General features: G+C 46.8%; 1 non-coding gene across 1 annotated transcript; it reads left to right on the top strand.

Moving 5' to 3' along the window:
* The first annotated feature begins 6,660 nt into the window (after positions 1-6,660).
* On the top strand, positions 6,661-6,798 carry LOC119932741. Its single transcript, XR_005452480.1, has one exon. It is a non-coding gene; the product is annotated as a small nucleolar RNA SNORA7 (small nucleolar RNA).
* Positions 6,799-7,556: the final 758 nt, after the last annotated feature.

A 7,556-nucleotide genomic window follows, 5' to 3' on the forward strand; every position in this document is an offset into this window, starting at 1 on the left:
ACTATGTACTAAGAACTGTACTATGCTCTAGGATAGATGCAAGGAAATTGGGATGGACACAGTCCCTGCCCCAGATAGGGCATACAGCCTTAATCCCTATTTTACAGATACAGTAACAGAGGCCCAGAGAAGTGAAGTGACTTGCCCGAGGTCACGTAGCAGACAAGTGGAGTGGGCTGGTGACTAGAACCCATGTCCTTCTGACTCCCAGGCCCGTGCTCTAGTAACTTTGCCTGCTGCTTCTCTAGCCTCAGGAGCGGGGCCACCCCTGTCATTTAGGAAGGGAGACTGATCCGTCCATCATGTCCTTACTCACCCTGCCCCGTCCACTCTTAGTTTCTTGAAAGTAGTCCGCAGGCTCTCCTCTTCCGCGTCCTTGGCTTCAGATTTCATGGTGGGATGTGTTATTCCATCACAGATGTTCGTTGTTAATGCCGCTCAGATTGCTCGGCAATAAGGCCTGGACCCAAGATTCACCCCCCAGTCCCCGCCACCCTCATTACACCACCCTCCAGCCTGTAACTCTTGTCACACTAGTCCTAATCTCATTTCCTCTTCCCCCACTCCCTTCTGTGTCGCCTCTGCCCCCCGTTTATGGACCCCCCCTCAGCTCCACAGCACTTATGTCCATAACCATAATTTATCTATATTAATGTCTACCCCCTAGACTGTAAGGTCATTACGGGCTGGCAACGTCTACCGATTCTGTTTAGATTGACCTCTACCCAGCTCTTTGTACAGTGGTCTGTACACACTCAGTGCTCAATAGAAGTGATGATGGACTCCTCCCTCAGACACTCCCTGGCTCACTAACTCTGAGAGCAGGTGCCAAGAACTCCCTGTAGCTGCCAAGGCCAGCAGCTCACCAGGGTTTGTGCTTCTGTTGTCTCAGCAGTCATGAGCACTGGGAATGGGGATTAGGAGGAGGAGGAGCAGCAGCAGCAACAGTTATTTCTTTTAATGGCATTTGTTCAGCACTTACCATGTGCAAGGCTCTGTAAGAAGCCCTGGTTGAGCAGGTTGAACAAAGTCCCAGTCTCACGCGGGACTCACAGCCTTAATCCCCGTTTTACAGATGAGGGCACTGAGGACCAGAGAAGTGAAGTGATCTTCCCAAGGTAACACAGCAGACCAGTACATGCCAAGCACTATACTAAGCGGTGGGGTAGATACAAGGTAATCAGGTCCAGCACAGTCCCTATCCCACATGGAGCTCACAATCTTAACCTCCATTTTACAGATGAAGTAACTGAGGCTCAGAGAAGTGAAGTGACTTGCCCAAGGTCACACAGCAGACATGTGGCAGAGGTGGGATTAGAACCCAATGAGGATTAAGATCGTGAGCCCCACGTGGGACCTGGACTGTGTCCCACCTGATGAATTAATCTCTATCCCAGTTCGGTGCCTGGGACATAGGAAGTGTTTCACAAACACCATGGAAAAACAAAATCAGTGCCATCGGAAGGTGATAGAGAGCATCAGCCTCACGGAACCACGGAAGGGCAGGCTCCCAGGCCGACGCCAGATGCCCTGAATGGATGATAGAGTGGCACGGCTTCACAGAACAATGCCTAGTAGCACATGGAACAGTGCTTGGCACATAGTAAGCGCCTAGCAAATGCCATCACTATTATTATTAGAGAGGAGCAACATCCCAGAACAAGTCTCCCGCTGTACCGCAGCACTACACTCTAGTGTATTGCCACGAGACGCAGCTTTCGTGAACAAGGCAGAGGTCATCAGGGGGCGATAGAGAGCCACAGCCTCCCAGAATAACGATTATTGCCACCAGGGGGCAGGCTGCAGCTCTCAGACCAGAGGATGGTTCGGGTTTCAGGGACCAGGGGAATCTCTCCATAGCAGCTGATCAGTGCCTTTCCTCGGCCTCGAGGATCATCCCTCTTACACTGTGGGCAATTTCAACGCCCAGATTTACTCCATTACTGAGTGGGCTGCATTGCTACCCCTGGGGAGGGGGCGGTGTGTGTGTGTGTGTGTGTGTGTGTGTGTGTGTGAGAGAGAGAGAGAGAGAGAGAGAGAGAGAGAGAGAGAGAGAGAGAGAAGGAGAGAGAAAGAGAATAATAGGGAGGAAGAAGAGTGATGTAGTTCATTCACTTATTCAATCGTCTTTATTGAGCGCTTACTGTGTGCAGAGCACTGTACTAAGCGCTTGGGAAGTCCAAGTTGGCAACATATAGAGACGGTCCCTACCCAACAGCGGGCTCACAGTCTAGAAGGGGGAGACAGACAACAAAACATTAACAAAATAAAAGAAATAGAATAGTAAAGATGTACAAGTAACTGCCACCCACAGGAGAACAGGGGCTAGGGAAATGTGCAGGGCTGTAGTTCTGTCTGATTTGACTGGGACTGAGAAGACCCAGAACCCTTAATTCTGTAGATGGGTCAAGCCTCACTGTGACTATAGGGTCACTGAGCTCCTCTGCCACTGATCTCCTCGCCGTGCCTCGTTCTTGCCTGTCCCGCCGTCGACCCTTGGCCCACGTCATCCCCCTGGCCTGGAATGCCCTCCCACCCCACATTCGCCAATCAAGCTCTCTTCCTCCCTTCAAGGCCCTACTGAGAGCTCACCTCCTCCTCTAGGAGGCCTTCCCAGACTGAGCCTCTTCCTTCCTCTCCCCTTCCTCCCCCTCTCCATCCCCCCCACCTTACCTCCTTCTCTTCCCCACAGCACCGTATATATGTACATATGTTTGTACATACTTATTTCTCTATTTATTTATTTTACTTGTACATATCTATTCTATTTATTTTATTTTGTTAATATGTTTGGTTTAGTTCTCTGTCTCCCCCTTCTAGACTGTTAGCCCGCTGTTGGGTAGGGACCATCTCTATATGTTGCCTATTTGTACTTCCCAAGCGCTTAGTACAGTGCTCTGCACACAGTAAGCACTCAATAAATACAATTGAATGAATCAATGAAAGAATTATAGCTATATGCACATCATTAACAAAATTATTGACTAGAAAAATATGTACAAGTAAAATAAATAGAGTAATAAATCTGTACAAATATATGCAAGTGCTTTGGGGAGGGGAATGAGGTAGGGCTAGGGGTGATGAGGAAGAGGAGAGGAAAAAGGTGGCTCAGTCTGGGAAGGCTGTTCCAGGCCCGAGGCAGGGCATGGTAGTGAGATTGGTGGAGAGATTAAAAAAGATCAATGAACAGTGAGTAGGTTGGCATTAGAGGAGTGCATTGTTTGAGCAGGTTTGCAGTAGGAGAGCAGTAAGGTAAGGTAGGGCCAAGGTGATTGAGTGCTTTTAAACATATGATAAGGAGTTCCTGTTTGATGCAGAAGTGGAGAGGCAATCACTGGAGGTTCCTGAGGCATTAGGAACCATGGACAGAATATTTCTGTCAAAAAAAATTATCCTGGCAGCAGACTGACCAGGGAGGTCAGCAAGGAGGCTGATACAGTAATTATGGCAGGATAGGATATATGGTTGGATTAATGTGGTAATAGTCATTCAATCATTGATAGTTATTGTGTGCAAAGCACTGTATTAAGTGTTTGAGGGAGTACAATAAGGTTAGTAGACATGATCCCTGCCCTCAAGAAATTTACCATCCATTCATTCATTCAATCGTATTCATTGAGCGCTTACTGTGTGAAGAGAACTGTACTGAGCTCTTGGAAAGTACAATTTGGTAACAGATAGCAATAATAATAGTGATGGAATTTGTTAAGGATTTACTATGTGTGAAGCACTGTTCTAAGTGCTGGGGGGATACAAGGTGATTAGGTTGTCCCACTTGGGGCTCACAGTCTTAATCCCCATTATACTTACCCAAGGTCACACAGCAAACATGTGGTGGAGCCGGGATAGGAACCCATGACCTCTGACTCCCAAGCCTGTGCTCATTCCACTGAGCCATGCTGCTGCTAGATAGAGACAATCCCTACCCCACAACTTGGGCTTAGCAAAACAAAACAAAACAAGTAGACAGGAACCAATAGTATTAAAATAAATAAATAGAATTATAGGTATATGCATATCATTAATAAAATGAACAGAATAATATATATGTACACCAGAGTCGTAGGGTGGGGAGAGGGGTAGAGCAGAGGGAGAGACTAGGGGTGATGGGGAGAGGAGGACGAGCAGAGAAAAAGGGGGGCTCAGTCTTGGAAGGTCTCCTGGAGGTGGTGGGCTCTCAGTAGTGCTTTGAAGGGAGGGAGTGAGCTAGTTTGGCCGATGTGAGTAGGGAGGGAATTCCAGGCCCAGAGGTAGGAAGTGGGCTGGGGGCTGAAGGTGGGACAGGCAAGAAGGAGGCACAGTGAGGATGTTAGCGGCAGAGGAGCGGAGTGTGTGGGATGGGCTGTAGAAAGTTGCGTGTTGCCAACTTGTACTTCCCAAGCACTTAGTACAGTGCTCTGCACACAGTAAGCGATCAATAAATACAATTGAATGAGTGAATGAATGATAGATGGGAGGTGAGGTGGGAGGGGGCAAAGTGATGGAGAGCTTTGAAGCCAAGAGTGAGGAGTTTTTGCTTCATATGAAGGATTATAGGTAACCACTGGAGACCTTTTATTCTATTGATTTGATTTTATTGATTCTATTGTGTGCAGACCTTTGTACATAGCGCTTGGGAAAGATCCAATGGGGTTGGTAGACATGATTCATTCATTCATTCATTCAATCGTATTTATTGAGCGCTTACTGTGTGCAGAGTACTGTACACTTGGGAAATACAAATTGGCAACATATAGAGACGGTCCCTACCCAACAACAGGCTCAAAGTCTAGAAGGGGATCCTTACCCTCAAAGAACTAGCAAGGTTGCTCATTGGAAAGAGCATGGGTTTGGGTGTCAGATGACATGCTTTCTAATCCAGGCTCTGCCACTGTCTGCTGTGTGACCTTGGGCAATTCACTTAACTTCTCTGTGTCTCATTTACCTCATCTATAAAATGGGGGTTAAGACTGAGCCTCAAGTGGGACAACCTGATTACTTTGTATCTACCTCAGTGCATAGAATGGTTCTTGACACATAGTAAGCACTTAACAAATGCCGTAATTATTACATTATTATCATTAGCCCAGTATTGATTTATTCACTCCATCCTTGGCCTTACAATCATTTTTTACATACTACAGCTTTTTCATTTATATTAACATCACTTTCCCCTCAAGACTGTCAGCTTGTGTGGGCAGGGAACCACCTCTGTATCCAACAAAAACTCCCCACCATTGACTTTAAAGCTCTCCAATACCTTGCCCCCTCCTACCTCACCTTGCTTCTCTCCTCCTACAATCCAGCCCGCACACTTCGCTCCTCTGGTGCTAACCTTCTCACTGTGCCTCCATCTCACCCATCTCGCTGCCAAACCCTGGCCCGCCTCCTACCTCTGGCCCAGACGGCCCTCCCTTCTCAAGTCTGCCAGATAATTACTCTCTCCACTACAATTGTGGGAGAGATCGTGTTTACCAACTCCATTGTATTGTACTCTTCCAAGTACTTAGTATAGTGTTCTGAACACAATAAGATCCAATAAATGCAATTGATTAATGGATGAATTAATTAATATCCACAATCTTCCCCTCTTCCTCCCAAATTTTCCTGCAGAAACTAGGTGGATGTTGACCAGCTATGACTTGGGCTATTGGGAATTCATTGGCGAAGTCTTTTTTGAGGATGTGGAATTTGAGGAGCACTTTGACGATGGCTTGGGACTGGGGTCTGGAAGATTTATATGTGGAGGGGAAGGCCAATGAGTAGCATGAGTAAGGGGTAGGAGGTGGACCAGATGTGGGTGGCAGTTAGGAGAAACTGTGTGCATCTATCTAATGTATGCATCTTAGTATATATTAAACACTTTCTGTGTGCAGAGCACTGTACTGTACTGGCAGGGAATAGGAAATAACATTAATAATGATGGTATTTGTTAAGCACTTACTATATGCCAAGCACTGTTCTAAGTGCTGGGGTAGACAGAAGGCAAGCAAGGTGTCCCACGTGGGGCTCACTGTCAATCCCCATTTTGCAGATGTGGTACCTGAGTCACAGAGAAGTGAAGTGACTTGCCCAGTGTCATGCAGCTGACAAGTGGCAGTACCAGGATTAGGAAACATGACCTCTGACTCCCAAGTCCGTATTGTTTCCACTGAGCCATGCTGCTTCTCGATTTCACTTTCGTCTCTGGTGCTTAGCACATAGTAAGTGCTTAAAAGATGCTACAGCTATTCTTTATTAGATATGAGACAATCATATTAGACAGTCCCCCTCCTACACGAAGCTCACAGTAAAGGAGGAGAGAGAACAATTGTTCGTAGTTTTTGAGTGCTTACTGTGGGCATAGCAATAATAATGATTAGGGTATTTTTAAGTGCTTACTATGTACCAGGCACTGTACTAAGAACTGGGGTAGATACAAGCTAATCAGGTTGGGCACAGTCTCTGTCCCACATAGGGCTCACAGTCCTTTACAGATGAGGTAACTGAGGCACAGAGAAGTAACGTAAATGGCCCATGGTCACACAGAAGACAGGTGGCAGAGCGGGACTTAGAACCAAGGTCCTTCTGCTTCCAGGAAATGGGCTTTATCCACCAGGCCACGCTGCATCTCTAATGCTGTGGTAAGCATTTGGGAGAATGAAATAAAGCAATATAAAAGAATTGGTAGACACATTCCAACCCCTCTCAGTGTCGCACCTGGAGAGTTTCCAGTACTCTACCAGTCTCAGCTATGGGAGGGAGAGTCAAGCAGAGGTATATCCATTCCATTCCTAGTTTGGGCAGCGGCTAGCAACTGGACCGCAATCTGCTGCAAGAGAAAACTCCCTTTAGCTGGACATCAGCAGCATGGGGGAGAGTCGAGATTGGAGGCTTAAGTTCACTGCATGGAAAGAGGCAATGGTAAACCACTTGAGGATTTTTACCAAGAAGACTCAGTGGATACACTTCCAGGATGATGGCAGATGGAGGTGGGGTGTTTGGAGAGAGAAGTGTCTGTGGTGTTGCTGTGGGTCAGAGATAGCTTAAATGCATGACAAGTCACATTCCCTGCCCACAGTCGGCTTATAGTCTTGAGAAGGAGACAGACGTTAATATAGATAAATAAATTACAGGTAAGTACACAATGCCATGGGGCTGATGGAGGGGAGAAGGAAGAGAGCAAATCCAAGTGCAAGAGGGACACAGGAGGGATTGGGAGAAGAGGAAATGAGGGCTTAGGCAAGAAAGGCCCCATGATGGAGATATGCCTTCAATAAGGCTTGTACGATTTTTAGATCTAAGGATTTTTAGATTTTTAGAGAAGCAGCGTGGGTCAGTGGAAAGAGTACAGGCTTTGGAATCAGACGTCATGGGTTCAAATCCCAGCCCCACTACTTGTCAGTTGAGTGACATCGGGCAAGTCACTTCACTTCTCTGGGCCTCAGTTCCCTCATCTGTAAAATGGGGATTAAGACTGTGAGCCCCCACCTGATCCCCTTGTAACCTCCCCAGCGCTTAGAACAGTGCTTTGCACATAGTAAGCACTTAATAAATGCCATTAAAAAAAGATTAAAAGACTGTGAGTTCCATGCGTG

Source organism: Tachyglossus aculeatus, chromosome 9 (genome assembly GCF_015852505.1).
Source record: "Tachyglossus aculeatus isolate mTacAcu1 chromosome 9, mTacAcu1.pri, whole genome shotgun sequence".
Taxonomy (NCBI): domain Eukaryota; kingdom Metazoa; phylum Chordata; class Mammalia; order Monotremata; family Tachyglossidae; genus Tachyglossus; species Tachyglossus aculeatus.